This window comes from Camponotus vicinus, unplaced genomic scaffold, assembly GCF_025532165.1.
Source record: "Camponotus vicinus isolate PSW18456_S1 unplaced genomic scaffold, iyCamVici1.0 SCAF_5, whole genome shotgun sequence".
Classification (NCBI taxonomy): Eukaryota; Metazoa; Arthropoda; class Insecta; order Hymenoptera; family Formicidae; genus Camponotus; species Camponotus vicinus.
In genome coordinates, this window is record NW_028141977.1 from 4,920,560 (window position 1) to 4,938,960 (window position 18,401).

General features: G+C 33.8%; 1 pseudogene; it reads left to right on the forward strand.

The window, feature by feature from the left end:
* Positions 1–4,409: 4,409 nt before the first annotated feature.
* Positions 4,410–14,141, forward strand: LOC145971912 (uncharacterized; annotated as a pseudogene).
* The last annotated feature ends 4,260 nt before the right edge of the window (positions 14,142–18,401 follow it).

Here is an 18,401-nt window from a genome sequence, read left to right on the forward strand (position 1 = left end):
CACCATTTCCCCTCTCTCCCTCTTTCCCCCTAATCCTCCTAATCCACTCAATCTTTACCTCCGCCCCTATGGCCTCAAACACTTTCTTCACCCTCACTTCCGGCTCTCCTGTTCCCCCCTCCAATCTACGAATCACTATGTTGTTCCTCCTTTCCTCTCTTTCCTTTAGTTCTATCTTCCTACCTATTCCTTTCATCTTATCTACTGTCGCTTCATCCAGGCCTATGCAACCTCCTATACTCCCCACCCCCACTCCCTCTGCTTCTTTCTCCCTTTCCCCCAATCTGGTTTCTAACTCTTTTATTTTTCTTTCCATAGTCTCCATTTTTAGCCCTATCTCCTTCTTTTCCTCTCTCCACTCCTTTATCCCTTTGCAATATCTCTAACCTCAAATTCCTAAACTCCTCACAAAATTTCTCCATCATTTTTTCTCCCATCTCATTTATCATTTTACCTATTTCCTCCTTCTCCAACCACATCCCCTCTTCCCGCAACCTCTCCGACCTTCTACTCCTCCTTAACGTCCACTCATCCTCCTCCTTTTCCTCATCTCCTGCCCCCTCCCTTTTCCTCTTTAGGAAGTCCTCAATACATCCTGTACTACCTCTCCTTTCCTTGCCCAGCTCCTCTATCTTCTTTGGCCTTCCTACTTTTTTCCTTCCCTCTTCCCCTCCCAATCTTCCCTCCTCACCCTCTTTTAATTTTCCCTCTCTACCGTCATCCTCCATCTCTTTTCCGTTCTTCACTATTCAAATTCTATCACTACCTAGAACTATCTTCCGCTATCCTACCTTGCTTCTTACAGACTCTATGGCCTAAGCGAACTGTCCCTGCCGACAGCACCTTCCCTAGTGTCTTTCCTAGTGACTCTACACCTACCTTCTACTCTCTGCACCCGTTTCCTACACTCCCGTCTCCACGTGCCACCCTACCTCCTAACCTCACTGCCTCTTTCCTTCTGTATTTTCTCTTTAGCCTCCACTCCCCTTTCCTCCGCTTCCTCCTTCGCCACTCTTCTCTTTCTCCCTTGCAGCCCACGCCACACTCTCAGATTCTCCTCTCACTCTGACCGTTACTTTCTCACAATTTTCTGACCGCACACTCTCACACCTGTCACTCACACACTCTCCGGAACCGGAAGCCAAAAAAAAAAATTAAATAATTAATAATACATTTATAAAAAGAATATTAAAGAAAAAGAATAATGTTAATTATTTTGCGCAAAAAATTAAAATACTTAATTTAAAAAGTAATCAATTGATATATATTTTAATTTAGCTTTCATACCACCTTCAATATTAATCTTTCGCAATAAGATGTTACATTTCAAAATTTTCTAATATCTAAATATGTATAATATAGCTATTTATCTACTTTTTTCTATATGTTTTTCCTGCTATTAATATCAAGCGTTTTAAATTTTAAACATTTGTTTATAAAACGAATCATTTTCAGTTTCACCCTGTTAGCTTTTTTTTTATTTTTTTTTGTTTTCGAATTTTTTATTTGTAAATTTTTTCGTATTAAATATTCAATTTATATTTTTTCGATTTTTCTTTTATTTGTATATATATTTAGGTTAATTTTTAAATTGTTTTGATTATTAGAATTAATTATTAAAATCCTTTCTTTTAGGTGCAGAATAAGAAGAGTTGTGATTCTCACATTTAATTAATATCTTATAAAATCTCTTTCTATATTATATTAATTAAATTCTGTTTCAAACTCGTAAATTTTATTGTTGAAATAAAATGTTATTATAAAATGTTACTATTATCATAAAATATTGTTATTAAAAAAATTCTTATTATATTTATAATTTAAATAATATCAATTTAAATAAATTAATTTAAATGATGTTTATAAATTATTGTTTTAATATTTGATTAAATTTTATAAATATTTATTCTAAAAATAATAAAAAATAAATAATGTGGTGGAAAATATAATTAAATAAATGACGGAAAATATAATTAAATAAATATAAATAGATTCGAATTTTTTCGTTTTCAAGAGGATTATTTGAGTACATAAAATTGAACGAAATTATTTCTCTATCGACTGAATAGCTAACCACCAAAAAAATGAAAAAAGAAACAACTATAAAATAGTTCTTTTTAGTAATTTATATAATTAAATATAAAACTTACTTATATTATATAATTTTGAGACGTATTTAGAAGGTCACTTAATTCTATAAATTCGGGTTTAAGACGAATAATATTAATAGGTTCGTATTTTCCTAAATTAGAAACAACAGTGTTGCTTCTAATATGAAGTTCAAATAGGACATTCCCATTATTAAAGGCTGCAATTTTAGGTGCTCGGGTTTGAACACCATCAAGATGGACTATCTAAAAAATTAATTCTGGTTTTTAATATAATTTAATTATATTTTATTATATTTAAATTAGTTATATTTAATATTCTAGATTTTTTTATATATATTATGCATAGTTATATACGGGTTGATCAAAAAACCATGCAATTAAAATTTAAAAAATTCCTAAACCAAATTTGAGACGAAAAATTTATATAATACATGTACTGAATAATATTAATGTTGCATGTATATAAATATTTTGTTGTTTAGTTTCATTTAATTTAGATGAGATTCGACACTCATGATTTACTTAAAAATGTTTAATATCATTTAATTTGAATAACTGTACATTCGTAAATTTAATACTATTACGTTATATGCATCATCACAGCTGTTTGTTTTAATTCATTCAATCCTAACCAATTATATTATATACTCCACATTCAAATGTGTAAAAACTGTCAAAACGAAAAAAACTGTCAACGATCAAACACTACGAAGCATGCGGCATGATCAGCGAAAGAACCAATCAGTACCGCGGAATAAAGGCAACAATACACTTCGAGACTTTCGAGATGACTTCGATACATTCGAGAATCAATAACATGCCTTTTTTAGAAATGGAATGAGAAAAACAATCCAAAAATAATAATAAGAAAATTGAAAATAGAGAATCTCAATTTACGTCAAAAAATAAAGCGGTTAAAATATCAATTGCGATGTATGGCACAAAAATGTAACGAAACAAACCAGAAAAAAACAGAAAAAAGAAATGTTAAAGAATTTAATAAATGAACAAAAATTGCATCCTGTGGCGAAAACCATGATAAATTTACAACTGCATATGCCACGTACACGATATACTGAAGAAGAGAAAATACTTTCCAAGCAATTATATTATTATTCAGCTTCAGCATTTTTCCGTTTAAAGAAAGCAGGTTGCAATTTTCCTGGACAGAGAACAATTGGAAGATGGATAGAAGAATACAATATAAAACCAGGATTTTATGATGTTATATTTAAAAAATTAAAAGAAAAAATTGCACAAATTCCTGAAGAAGAAAGAGTGTGTGCCTTAAAATGGGATGAAATGTCTATAAAAAGCTATGAAGAATATTCCTCAAAATTGGACCAGATAGAAGGTCTTGTTGATCTAGGATCTCTGAGCAGAAAACCAGAAAGAACCAAATGCGTTTTTATCTTTTTGCCTTGATAGTTTGAACGCACATCATCCATGGCGACAACCATTGGCGTATTTTTTCCCAGGCAAATATATGAGATCACATGAAATAGTTTTCTTAGTCAAGATGTGTCTGGATAAATTGATTGAAACGGGTGCTGACGTGAAACTAGTAACATGTGATCAAGGTACAAATAATCAAGCTGCTTATAATCAACTAGGCGTTGATGTACAAGAATCGTATTTCATGCACAATAATAAAAGATATCATGCTTCATATGATTTTCCGCATTTAGTAAAAAGACTGGCAAGTTTCCTTAGGATGCATGACAAGATATATTGCAAAGGAGAAATAATTGCATCATATTCTGATTTTGTAAATACCTGGTGCATCGATAATGCGACAAAAGGACAAATTTATTGTCCCATATTACACAAGCACACATTCGTCCAAATTGTTTTGAAGCGATGAATGTAAAAAGAGCATTTCAATTATTTAGCCATACATTCGCAGCTGCAATTAAAATAGCTGGTGACGAAAAAGAATTAAATTCAAGTACTTGGAAAGCAACAGCTGATTTTGCAGAGCGTATGAACAACGTAATTGATGCTTGTAACTCGTATAGTATTAACGTCACATTCGGTGGAAAACGGCCATTGTCAAGAAAAAATCCTGACATTGAAGATCTATTATCAAACTTTATGCAATGGTCTTTAGGATGGTCCAAATTTCCGAATAAAATAAGTCAAGTTCCTTGCTTCAAAGGTTTTGTCATTACAACACAAGCAATTCTTTCGCTATATAAGGAACTTGCAAGTAAAAATGAAGGATTTGAACTTGTAGTAGAACATTTCTTTTCAAAAATTCGGCAACGTGGAGGATTTAATCCTAATCCAACTGCAAGAATGGTTCGATTGTCATTCAGACATATAATTTCCACAGGTTACATTCAAACAACAAGTGATAAAGGCAATGTGCAATGTCCTGAAAGTGAGGCTCTTATTAATAAACCAAATCAGCTTATTAAGACGATTGAAAATCGTATGAATAAAAATAATGTTGCTATTATTGATGATGATGTTGATGATGATGATGATGATGATGATGATGATGATGATGATGATGATGATAATGTTGCCTCGATGACAAATTTATTTAATAAACATGCAGACATTCTCGAAGAATGTGATTTAGATACAGAAAATGTAAGTATACTCAGTAATTATGATGAAAATGCGATAACATTTTTTGCAGGATATGTGACTCGACGATGTATCGAAAGAAATAATTGTCAAAACTGTCGTGCAACAATGTTGAAAATGCCAATGGAAGACGCGACGCCAAACGAAAAATACATTGAATATCGTGAATATTCCAACGCAGATGAGGATGCTCCAACAGTTACGAAATTAGCAAGACCAACAAGCCTCTTTACCGATGTCATCAAAATGATGAGTTTTAATCGTACGTGGCAACATCATTGGGCATCCACAGAGGTTCTTGAGAAGATTGCGAATGAGGGTATGTATGTAACGAATAAAATGCATGCTGGATGGTTTAACATAAATGATGAAGTGTTACAATCATCATATACAAGCATTAAAATTTTTATTAACCGTTAAAATATATTCTCGTACATCGATATAATAATCGTGCTGAAAAGACAATCGGTGCATTTAATAGAAAAGTAAAAAATTTGTCAAATAAATAAAATTTTGTAAAAAAATTAGAGTACAGTTAAAAACATAAGTAACATAGAACGTACTTAAAATTTATTTTATAACTTGTGCACGAAGGTACAAAAGCATTTCCTTTATTATTTTTATATTATTAGTGTCTTAGAAATCGATCATTGTGCAAATAAATTTAGAACCAAATTCTAATATATTATTTTTAATGAGAAAAAGTAATATGCATTTCCCAATGTCATAAAAGATCGCAATCACAATTGAAATTATTGCATAAATGAAATAAACTAGCAAATCTCTCACGGAAAGAAAGAAATAAAAAATTGTAAAAGTTGGCGAGTATGCCATGAAATTGGGGAATCATATTAAATTTCTTATTATCATTGATCGTAAGACACGAATAATACAAAAATTTTAATGAAATGCATTTATTTATCTTACTCGTTGGCACATGGTATTCAATATTAAATAGTTAGAGAAAAAGATGTAAACGAATACCATGCAAATATATAACACATTACACACAAAAATATAACAGTGATTTTTAAGAAATCACAACTAAAAAGGACGTCGATAAAAATTAAAAATTACAGAGAAAAGAAACGTCCATACACTTCAAGGAAATCTACATATAGATTTCCCCGTGAAGATTTGCTAGTTTTTCATTTATGCAATTTTTTAAATTGTGATTGCGATCTTTACGTCATGCTTACTAATGTCAACGAGAAATAAATTTTTCTTTCTAAAATTTTTTTGTTTGCATACACGTTCTGTGTTAAATATAGTAAAAAATATTGATAAAATTATTATTATTAAATGACTTTGAAATTAAAATTGATATGAAGAAGAAGCAGCATGCAAGAAATTAAAGATCTCGAACTGAAAGTGACATTGCAAAGAATGTCACATACTATTACGCGTGTAATATATTATATATAATATATAATATATAATTCAACATATAATATATTATATATTATAACATATATCATAATATATAACATATGTCATAATATGTAATATATTATACGTTGCAATTAAAAATTAATATTTTTATGCAGTTAATTTTATGTAATTAATATTTTTATGCAGTTATCTGAATAAAAAAAGTTATGCATATTATTTGAAATGAAGCTACTACCTGGTTTCGCGAATAAAAACTACATACTTCATTTATTTGTTTTCGATTTTTATCAAATGTGTATAAATGTAGAATAGTAATGTATACATAGTTATTGGCGAAGCCAGATATTGGTATTATTTATTTACAACCTAATCTATCCATATCCCTAATATTTATTTTTATTGGTACATATTAAATTAACATAAATCTTTTCTTTATATATCAATCTATGCATTATATATAATATACAGGGTGAGCCATTTTAAGTTACCCACCCTAATAACTTTTTTATTTTTGAATGTACAACAAAATGTTTCAAATAAAAGTTGCTTGACTTCGAGGGGGACAGAAGATGGTGGCAAAACTTTGACCTTGGATAGTCATTTGAAGGTCACATAAAGGTCACTTTCAATTTCTTAAATAGAACCTACTATTTTTCATTGCATATTCTTGTAGCTTATCTCGAGAGCTTTCCAAAACACTATAATTAAGTACCTTTTCGTTAAGTACTTTTCGAGTTATGAGGCTTGAAATAATTTCTTAATTTTACATAAACTATAAAGTATCTCGTTAAATATTCATTTTTCAATGATCTTACTTCAATACTTTTATACACATAATAATGAGAGGAATCAATTGATGCAAAGAAAACACATATTTTTTGTAATATGTAATTGTTAATTGCAAATTACATATTTTTGCAATTAACAATTACATTTTTTTTTCGAAACAATGATGTGTTTTCTTTACACCAATTGATTTCTCTCATTATTTTGTATGTAAAAGTATTAAGGTAAGATAATCGAAAAATGAATATTTTACAAGATATTTTACGGTTTATGTAAAATTAAGAAATTATTTCAAGCCTCATAACTCGAAAAGTACTTAACGAAAAGGTACTTAATTATAGTGTTTTGGAAAGCTCTCGAGATAAGCTACAAGAATATGCAATGAAAAATAGTAGGTTCCATTTAAGAAATTGAAGGTGATCTTTATGTGACCTTCAAATGACTATCCAAGGTCAAATTTTTGCCACCATCTTCTGTCCCCCTCGAAGTCAAGCAATTTTTATTTGAAACATTTTGTTGTACATTCAAAAATAAAAAAGTTATTGGGGTGAGTAACTTAAAATGGCTCACCCTGTATATTGATATTTTTAATATACGTGCGTCACATATAATACACATATCTCCGTACCTCACAGTGAAATAATTAATATTATAATAATATTAATATATTATTATATTGTTTATTTGTGAAACATAAGTTTTTATTAATCAATATAATTTTTGTTTAAAAACTAAAAAAAGAAGATAGAAAATCAGTAAAAAGTAAACGAAGCTGCATGTCTATGTAACAAATAAAAAATAAATGTAGAATGTTATTACAAAGTCAAAAAGTGAAATATTCCCTTATATATACTAATATAACTTAATACATATTACAATTTATAATTATCATATGAACGATGTGAGCTAGAAACTATCTCATTCGTTGCAAGCTCACGCAAAATAGTAAGTAACTTGCTTTTTTCTATATACTAAAATATACTTAAAATGTACTAGTTTTACTGTATAATAAAGTTTTTTTTTATTATATAAAGTCATTCATGAAAAATATATCATTAAACCGCAGAAAAATAGAGAAATAGTTTCTCGAATAAAGAATACAATTATTTAACTCTTTTAATTTATTTTAATTTAATATATTTATATTTTTTTTGTTGCAAACTCTGTAAATAGTTCATAAAATACTACAACTGAATAATAATATTATTTCGTAAATTTATAAGTTGTTTACATGTGTATCATATTTTAAGTATAAACAGCTTATTGTTATGACTATTCACATGACTATTTCATTCTTCAGCATCAGATACTTTATTATACTTTATTATAGTGTTTTGAAAAGCTTCCGAGATCAGCTACAAGAATATGCAATGAAAAATAGAGGTTTCTGTTTAAGAAATTGAAGGTGACCTTCTCGTAAACTTGGCACGATTACTCAAGGTCAATTAATTACACCATCTTATGTCCCCCTTCGAGTCAAATAACTTTTGAAACATTTTTTGATATAATGTAAACTTTCAGAGATAATCATTTGTAACACTTTTGCCCTACCCTGTATGTGTGTGTGTGTGTGTGTGTGTGTGTGTGTGTGTGTGTGTATATATATATTGTTGCGTCCGCGGAACGATATTTATCGATCGCGCGCGACACAAGGATCGGCACCCGCGTTCTGGCTCGCGCTCGCGCACTCGTAAATGAGAACTCGTATTTGTAACAAGAACACAGGAACTTTAATGAACACAACACAGAATATAACAGATATAACGATAATGGTAACACGAGAAAACGAGACGCGTCCGCTCAGCTTGACAGCTGGCACCAGACTCGACTGTCATTCGACAAATCAATATTCTTCTTGACAACGAGATCTTCCTTGCTTTCCAAAGCTGACTCGACCGATAATTGAACCAGGGACGTAACACGGACGTAACACTTGCCCAGCCGGGATCGACCGGACTGTGATCTTGTTGATGCTTTGAGCTGAGACGAAAATTTATTTCGTGTGGAAAATGGCGACGACAGAACTGCAAGATTTGGCGACGGGCGTCTCAACCAGGAAGAGGATGCGAGCTGCGACTCCCGACTATCAGCGGAGTCAAACACGCTCCGGGCAACTATGCCCGATTCAATGATTGCGCAGCGGACGACTGTAGAAACGAGCGAAAGAATCTCGAATAAACAGCTAAGTCGCCAATATTAAAAAAAAATAATTATAGTTTTGTAGGAGCGGCTAGATCGCACGCGATCAGATCCGCGTAGTTTGTAAAAGAATATTGAAATGTTTAAAGAATTTATTTTAAATAAACTGGTGTGTGTAAGTTAAGGCGGACTCGGATGTATCTTGGATAGGGGATTAATTCTTTCATTAGTATGCCTGGATGGCAGTATTCGTGATTTCCGGTGCTTGTTTTAATAATGGTTGTATTGGTTCTAATTATCTTTAAATGAATTGTAATTGGTAGAGTAATCCTCGAAGTGTTGTGGGAGGGATTCCCAAATTTATTTTGATTAGGGAATGATTCTACATCCGAGGCCCGAAAAGAAAGTTTTGAATGAAAAAGTTTGGTGCTTGTTACTCGTTTAATTGTTTTTGTTGTTTAAGGGAAAGAAATTTTGGTGATAATTCCGAATTTGACAACGAGGAAGAAAGAAGGGTTAAGGAAGGAGAGAGAAAGACGACGATTACCGGAAGGGATGAAGGCTGCCTCACCCACGGTTTTTGACCCGTGGTTTTCCCGTGGGTCTTCGGGCGAATGACGAGGCAGGGGCCTGAGGAGTTCTCTTGAGAGAACGGAGGGTCCACGGGAAGATACCCCCCTCTGGCCTGAAGATTTTAGTCTTTGGAGGAAATTTGTGGAATCACTGGAGTCGTTTGGTCCCAAGAAGGTGTGCAGTTCGGTAACCTGGAACAGCAGTTCATAGAGAACATGGAAGCACATCGGGAACTATAATTCGACCAGATTCCTGAAGAAACTTGCCATTTTGTGATTGTCGGGACAATCTTTCGAAGAGGAGGGCAAGTGTTACGTCCCTGGTTTGAGTCGCGGTCGAGTCTGTCTTGAAAGAGGAAGATCTCGTTGTCAAGGAATTGTTGATGGAGCAGCCGTCATTTGAGTCGGAAGCCAGCTGTCAAGCTGAGCGGTCGCGTTTCGATCTGCGGCTTATCGTTATCAATGTTCCGTGTTCTCTGTGTTGTGAATAATCCTGTGTTCAGTTATTAAAGTTCTTGCGTTCCTTTAAACCGTGTTATTATTTACGAGTGCGCGGGTGCCGCGTGGTTAGCGTGTGCCGATCGTTTGTGTCGCGCGCGCGTATCTCGAGGTCGTCGCCGCGGGCGCAACAATATATATATATATATATATATATATATATATATATATATATACATACAAACATGTTAAAATTATTTTACGCAAAAATATAATATTTTAAAATTTAAAAAATAAGATATTTTATGCGAAAAGCTATCCCGCGATCTTGCATGCGGCGAACGCGTACGTATGCTGCGCAGTACGCTTTACGCAGCACACGTGTACGTTCGCATTTGTGTGCGTGTGCTGCCGAGTCTCGTATCTGGCGTCATTACGTGAAACGTGGTGCGACGTGCGACCTGGTGCGACCTGCGACCTGGTGCGACCTGCCACCTGGTGCGACGTGCGAAGTCTGTCGACCCAGAGCAACTTTGTGAGTATACATATAAATGTTAATTATATAGTTTATATCTCATATTATATATAATTATGTATAATTCTGTAAATTATTATAGGACGGATCTGAAACCGTCGTTATCTCGACTCCGTCGGCGCCGATGGCCATGACGGCGACGCCGGCCACGACGGCCCCGACAGCGACGACGACGACGACGCCGATAACGGCGTCGATGGCCACGACGGCGACGCCGGCCACGATGGCCCCGACAGTGACGACGACGACGACGCCGATAACGACCCCGATGGTAACATCGGCGCCGATGGCCACGATGGCGACGCCGGCCACGACGGCCCCGACAGCGACGACGACGACGACGCCGATAACGGCGTCGACGGCGACGATGACCACGACGGCGACGCCGGCCACAACGGCCCCGACAGCGACGACGACGACGGCAGCCTCAGCGGGGACGACCTCGGCTTTAATGGCCCCGACGGCCACGACAGCGGCAGCGGCCCCGACGGCGACCGAGCCGATTGTATTAACCGTAAGAATAAAAATTAATAAATTTTATGTTTAATTATTTAATTATGTTAAATTTTATACATCAATTCGACGGCCGCATTATGCATGTGCTAGCGGCCGACGAAGTATTCATACAAAAATTTGTTGAATGTTTTGCTGTCTCGCTTTTACGTATCCTTACGTAATGCATGGGAAAATGTTTTTATACGTAATATTTATTTTTTGTTACAGACGGAAACGCTAAATTCAATAATACAAGCGGCCATTATCGCCGGGGTGCAGCGAGGTAGCGGTCGTCGGGGAAGAGGTCGGGGAAGGGGACGAGGAAGAGGCAGAGGCAGAGGCAGAGGCCGAGGCGGAGGCGGAGGTCGTGGAAGAGGAAGAGGTGGAGGAAGTGGCGGGATACAAATTTATTATAACATATAATAAGTATCAAAATAAAAATATGTTTTATACATAATATAAAGTTAAAATATGTACATGATATAAAGTCAAAATAAAAATATGTTTTATACATAATATGAAGTTATTAAGTATATTTACTAATAAATAAATAAATCCTATTCTTCCCTAATTACGCGCAACGCAGTATGTTAAAAGCTTGACAGGTGAAAGAGTAGTTTATTTTGCAATAAAATCGTCGCTAACTCGTGTCTATCGCGCTTTGCGTAGCTATTTATCGTTGTAGTGAGACAAAGTCAGAACGATTGATTATTGGTCCTTGTCTAACTCATTTCATTTGAGTCTAATTTTCGGTTTGGATAGTTGTACATCTGAGTAGTTCGGATACGAACCATATCATGGACATGAACCATATACTACGTCTGTTACCGAGCGTAACGACGTAGTTTATATTCATTTTCTCAGGGGGCGCATCAGGACATGCGGCTGCTGAAGCGGGATGGCCTCTCTCAGGTTTCTCTCTGGTATATATATACAGAGTGTCCCATTTTAATCGATCACCCCGAATAACTTTTTTAATTTTGATTGTAGAAAAAAACGTTTCAGACAAATATATGGTTTCAAGTGGGACATGAGACTGTGCCATTATTTTGACCTTGAAGAGTCAGCTGAAAGTCACGTGAAGGTCACCTCCAATTTTTAAAATGGGACCCTATATGCTTTTGCATATTCATGTAGCTTATCTCGAGTGCTTTCCAAAACACTATAATTAAGTTAGTTTTCATTAAGTACTTTCCGAGTTATGAGGCTTGAAATAATTTCTTAATTTTACATAAACTGTAAAATATCATGTAAAATATTCATTTTTCGATTATCTTACCTTAATACTTTTATGTACAAAATAATGAGAGGAATCAATTAGTGTAAAGAAAACACATAATTGTTTAAAAAAAAATGTAATTTGCAATTAACAATTACATTTTTTTTCTTAAAAATAACTATGTGTTTTCTTTACACCAATTGATTCCTCTCATTATTTTGTACATAACAGTATTAAGGTAAGATAATCGAAAAATGAATATTTTACAAGATATTTTACAGTTTATGAAAATTAAGAAATTATTTCAAGCCTCATAATTCGGAAAGTACTTAATAAAAACTAACTTAATTATAGTGTTTTTGAAAGCTCTCGAGATGAGCTATAAGAATATGCAAAGGCATAGGGTGTCCCATTAAAAAAGTTGGAGGTGACCTTCACGTGACTTTCAGCTGACTCTTCAAGATCAAACTAATGGCACCGTTTCATATTTCCCTTGAAACCATATAACTTTTGTCTGAAACGTTTTTTTCTACAATCAAAATTAAAAAAGTTATTCGGGGTGACCGATTAAAATGGGACACCTTGTATACAGGGTGTAGCGTAACATTTGGAACCTACTTCAGGGATGGATAGGGGGCACACCAACAATGAAAAAGTTCATATTAACATGTGTCCTATTTGACCTTGTTACAAAATTACAGGACGTTTAATATTTAAATAACCGGTTACATTCATACAGGGTGAGCCATTTTAATTAACGCACGCAATTATTTCGGAAACAAAGCATTTTAGAGAAAAATGTTTCAGACAAAAGCTTTATGGTTTCGAGGGGGCCATAAGATGGTATCATTGGTTTGACCTTGAAGAGTTATTTGAAGGTCACATGAAGGTCACCTTCAATTTCTTAAATGGAACCAACTATTTGTCATTGCATATTCTTGTAGCTTATCTCGAGAGCTTTCCAAAACACTATAATTAAGTACCTTTTCGTTAAGTACTTTTTGAGTTATGAGGCTTGAAATAATTTCTTAATTTTACATAAACCGTAAAATATCTTGTAAAATATTCATTTTTCGATTATCTTACCTTAATACTTTTACGTACAAAATAATGAGAGGAATCAACTGGTCTAAAGAAAACACATAGTTGTTTTGAAGAAAAAATATATAATTCACAATTAACAATTCCATATTTTTTCTTAAAAACAACTATGTGTTTTCTTTACACCAATTGATTCTTCTCATTATTTTGTACATAAAAGTATTAAGATAAGATAATCGAAAAATGAATATTTTACAAGATATTTTACGGTTTATGTAAAATTAAGAAATTATTTCAAGCCTCATAACTCAAAAAGTACTTAACGAAAAGGTACTTAATTATAGTGTTTTGGAAAGCTCTCGAGATAAGCTACAAGAATATGCAATGACAAATAGTAGGTTCCATTTAAGAAATTGAAGGTGACCTTCATGTGACCTTCAAATAACTCTTCAAGGTCAAACCAATGATACCATCTTATGGCCCCCTCGAAACCATAAAACTTTTGTCTGAAACATTTTTCTCTAAAATGCTTTGTTTCCGAAATAATTGCGTGCGTTAATTAAAATGGCTCACCTGTATAAGGTGCTCGAAATGGCTACCCCCGCTCTGAATGCAAGCATGCAGTCGCCGTATCAAAGACTGTCACACTCTTTCAAATATTCCAGGTGTATGTCGGATCTGTTGGCAAGCTTCTTGTATACGTGCACGTAGAACTTCAACACTGGCAATGGGTGCAAAATACACAATTGCCTTCAAGTGACCCCATAGATAAAAATCTAATGGATTTAAAACTGGGGAACGAACAGGCCAGGCAGTAGGCCCTCCACGACCTATCCTTTTCCGTGGAAATCTTTCGTCTAAGATTTTATTATTTAAATATTAAACGTCCTGTAACTTTGTAACAAGGTTAAATAGGACACATGTTAATATGAACTTTTTTCATTGTTGGTGTGCCCCCTATCCATCCCTGAAGTGGGTCCCACATGTTACGATACACCCTGTATATATATATTTTATATATAGTTTTATTTCGTGCATCAACACCCTATCAATATATATATATATATACAGGGTGAGCCATTTTAATTACCGCACGCAATTATTTCGGAAACAAAGCATTTTAGAGAAAAATGTTTCAGACAAAAGTTGTTTGGTTTCGAGGGGGCCATAAGATGGTATCATTGGTTTGACCTTGAAGAGTTATTTGAAGGTCACATGAAGGTCACCTTCAATTTCTTAAATGGAACCTACTATTTGTCATTGCATATTCTTGTAGCTTATCTCGATAGCTTTCCAAAACACTATAATTAAGTACTTTTTTGTTAAGTACTTTTTGAGTTATGAGGCTTGAAATAATTTCTTAATTTTACATAAACCGTAAAATATCTTGTAAAATATTCATTTTTCGATTATCTTACCTTAATACTTTTACGTACAAAATAATGAGAGGAATCAACTGGTGTAAAAAAAACACATAGTTGTTTTGAAGAAAAAATTTGTAATTTGCAATTAACAATTCCATATTTTTTCTTCAAAACAACTATGTGTTTTCTTTAGACCAATTGATTCCTCTCATTATTTTGTACGTAAAAGTATTAAGGTAAGATAATCGAAAAATGAATATTTTACAAGATATTTTACGGTTTATGTAAAATTAAGAAATTATTTCAAGCCTCATAACTCAAAAAGTACTTAACGAAAAGGTACTTAATTATAGTGTTTTGGAAAGCTTTCGAGATAAGCTACAAGAGTGTGCAAAAATATATAGGGTGTTCCATTTAAAAAAATTGAAGTGACCTTCACGTGACCTTCAAATGACTCTTCAGTGTCAAACCAATGATACCATCTTATGGCCCCCTCGAAACCATAAAACTTTTGTCTGAAACATTTTTCTCTGAAATGCTTTGTTTCCGAAATAATTGCGTGCGTTAATTAAAATGGCTCACCCTGTATATATATATATATATATATACAGGGTGTCTCAGACCACCCGTACACCCCTTTTTAAATGAAAATAAATGGCTTTTATCAAAAATCGCGAACAATTTTTAAGTAAATCGGGTACGCTCTATCAAATGGTGATGTTTTCTACTTTTGATTCCGACTGGAAATACGCCATCCGGCTCGGAAGTTGAATTTTTTTAGGGGAACATGGTACTTTTTATTACAGATTCGAATTGTACGTGAAAAAATAAGAAACTTTTGTATCAAACGTTTTTTCTAAAAGTGCCTCTGTCAATCTTAAAATTGACCTTGAAAGTAACTGTGATGAAATAATGAACTTCAAATGTTAAGAGTGATGCTCGGATTGACCCGATGCCCGGATGGACTGGGGACCGTTGCCCATCCTCCATCCAATTTCCGGATGAACTAAGGTTGTTGTCAGATTTATCTGATCCCCCGATAGATTTGGGACTGTTGGCCACTCTTCTCGATCCCCGGATAGACTGGCGACCGTTGCCAATCCTCTATCCGATCTTCGGATGGATCAAAAACTGTTGTTTAGGTTAGATTGGCCGGTTTCGGCGCTGTGACTGGAGTAGCTAACATGTGATGCATCGGCAATTTCCAGGTCTCTGAACCGTCTATATCCCGAAAACCTTGCATTAACGCGTTTCATGTTAGAGATGAACGCAATTTATTCTCCAACGGTAGCTAGGTGCAATAAAATGTTTTTATGGTAAAGAAAAGCACCGATACACATGGGTATTTGGGATATACAGTAGCATGTGCGAAAGTCTTTTTTAAGTCCACTGTCGTTCAATTGTATTGGTGTGTATTTTAATCTCTTGAAGAGTAGTGCTGAGTGAAAGTATGGCAGTACTCCATTTATTTACACTGTGCTTTCTACGAATTGATGTTGGTGATTTATTGAAGCGTCCTTTCATTTGTAGACGTTCGTGGCAATTTATGTAAGATTTATGTTGATCAGACAATAAATAAATCATCAAGCGGACCGCCATTATTTGATCGAGTGTTGTGCGACTTTTGTTATGAATAATTTCCACCCACATATCACCGGTAGCGCGACTGATTGTCCGAAAATCCAAACTTGGTGTTGGTTAATGCGTAGATTGCGCTCCCGGTGATATTTTTTGGTGAACAAGTGAGTTTCGTCTATCTTCACGACGTCATGACTTCCGCCAATTGGGCGAAAGTCATGATCTTGTATGACGTCCATTATTTCGGAAAAAATTGTACCAATTTATAACGGTCTTTTTCAGGAGATGCGTCTGGAAAGCGGCAAAAGTCAACTTACTATCCTTAACCAGGAAGTGGTAGAGGAGTCTAATGACGACTTAAGAATAGATCTTGACCTTTTCAAAAAAGGTTCCTTCGCATGTGCATTTTTCGCATTTTTGCGGACAGTCTGGAACATCGCCACGCAAATCTTATCATGTTATTTGTTAAATGCATCTGTCGACTGCATTGGCAGCAGCGTGTATTGGGAATAATATCCCATGCCAACAAGGCACCCCCACATAATTGTTTAAAAAAAAAATGTAATTTGCAATTAACAATTACATTTTTTTTCTTCGAAACAACTATGTGTTTTCTTTACATCAATTGATTCCTCTCATTATTTTGTGCATAAAAGTATTAAGGTAAGATAATCGAAAAATGAATGTTTTATAAGATATTTTACGGTTTATGTAAAATTAAGAAATGATTTCAAGCTTCATAACTCGAAAAGTACTTAATGAAAACTAACTTAATTATAGTGTTTTGGGAAGCCCTCGAGATAAGCTACAAGAATGTGTAAAAATATATAGGGTGTTCCATTTAAAAAAATTGAAGTGACCTTCACGTGACCTTCAAATGACTCTTCAAGGTCAAATCAATGATACCATCTTATGGCCCCCTCGAAACCATACAAAACATGTCTGAACCATTTTTCTCTAAAATCAAAAATGAGAGAGATATTTGGAGTGGACACTTAAAATGGGACACTCTGTATATGTGTTGCAAACAAGCAGACTTTTAACAATCAATAATTCGTTTCTTTGGTACCACGCACAGTCGTTAGAACTTGGGATAAAAAAAATTTAATAGCTGGGAAAAATTGCATTAACAATCCTTTGTTGTCGTTACTTTTTTCTCGCAAAAAGCTTAAGGTCGAATTGTGATATAAAAGAGATGTCAGGCGAAAATATAATAATCGGACCTGACGAATACCAGCTGGCCTTCAGCTGATTCTCGGATGATATTTTAAAACTGAAAGGCGGAGAAAAATGTAAAGCGAATTAGATAATTGTAGAATGTTTGCATAAGAAAGTGTAAAGAACCTTATTCTTTTGAGAAAAATTTCAATTTAAAAAATTTTTGAAATGATAAAATATATAGTTCGTTTCAAATTCATATTTTTTCTTAAAAACTAATATAATGAACTATGTGCTTTCTTTTCATAGATTGATCCCTATTATTATTTTGTGTATAAAAGTATTGAGATAAGAATTGAAAAAAATTTGTTACGAAATATTTCATAATTTATCTAAAATTAAAGTACACACACATACACACACACACACATATCTTGCGAATTATTTAACTTTTGGCCATTCTATTCTTATAACTTTTTACGCCGAATATTGCGAAAAAGCAATTTATATAAAAAAATTAGAGCGGCTCTATTTAAAAAAATCAGATTGACTTTAACATGATTTTGAACAATGATGTTACAATTAGTTAAAATTCAAAGTTAATCATCTTTTTTTTTAAATTCTATAAATTTTGCTAAAATATTTATTTTATACGTCAAATTTCGACAAAAACACTAATAATACTTTGTATAAAACACCCTATATATTACTTACCTAATCTGGTTATTAATTATTATTCCACACGTACACACACGCGCGCGCGCACGCGCGCGCACACACACACACACACACTTACATGCGCGCTTGATCTTATTGTTAGAATTGATCCTTGACGAAAAAGAGAACAAAATAATTATTTATTTTGCTACTAAAGAGACAAAGTATATGTATTTTAGAGAAAAATAAAAATTGAGATAATCATCAATATTGATCCGCACTCTCAATTAATAGGCAGAATAAATAAAACACATCTGGATG